We start from the raw sequence: 483 nt of genomic DNA, 5'->3' as shown, positions 1-483 counted from the left end.
GTTAGCAGGGGGAATCGGAGTGAAGACGCTGAAGAAGGCGATATTGAAGGGGAGGGAAATTGGCGATAAAATAGCGTGAGATTTCGCGGCGAGATGAAGGTGAGATTAAAAAAAAAACACAAAGGAATTTGGAATACTTTATTTATTTTTCTTAAATTAGTTTTTCGGTCACCGGCGAAAATGAGAGGGGAGTCAAGAGGGTGTGTGACCGAGGAGAAGAAAATTAGAAAATGGGGCTAATTTTTTTTTATATTGTATAAATATATGTGTAATACATTGTTATGGGAAGATTAGGTGTTTTTTTTTATATGGTGTTTTCTTTAAATCGGACGGTCCGATTTGTTTGAAAAAAAAGTAAAATACAAATCGGAAGATCCGATTTGTTTGATAAAGAAAAAAAAGCTACAAATCGCATGGTCCGTTTTGCATTTTTATTTTTTTTATTTTTTAAAATAGAAATCGGACGGTCCGATTTCAACATTA

Source organism: Arachis duranensis, chromosome 2, assembly GCF_000817695.3.
Source record: "Arachis duranensis cultivar V14167 chromosome 2, aradu.V14167.gnm2.J7QH, whole genome shotgun sequence".
NCBI lineage: Eukaryota > Viridiplantae > Streptophyta > Magnoliopsida > Fabales > Fabaceae > Arachis > Arachis duranensis.
The sequence above is the reverse complement of the archived record's forward strand: the minus strand, read 5'-3'. Positions refer to the sequence as shown.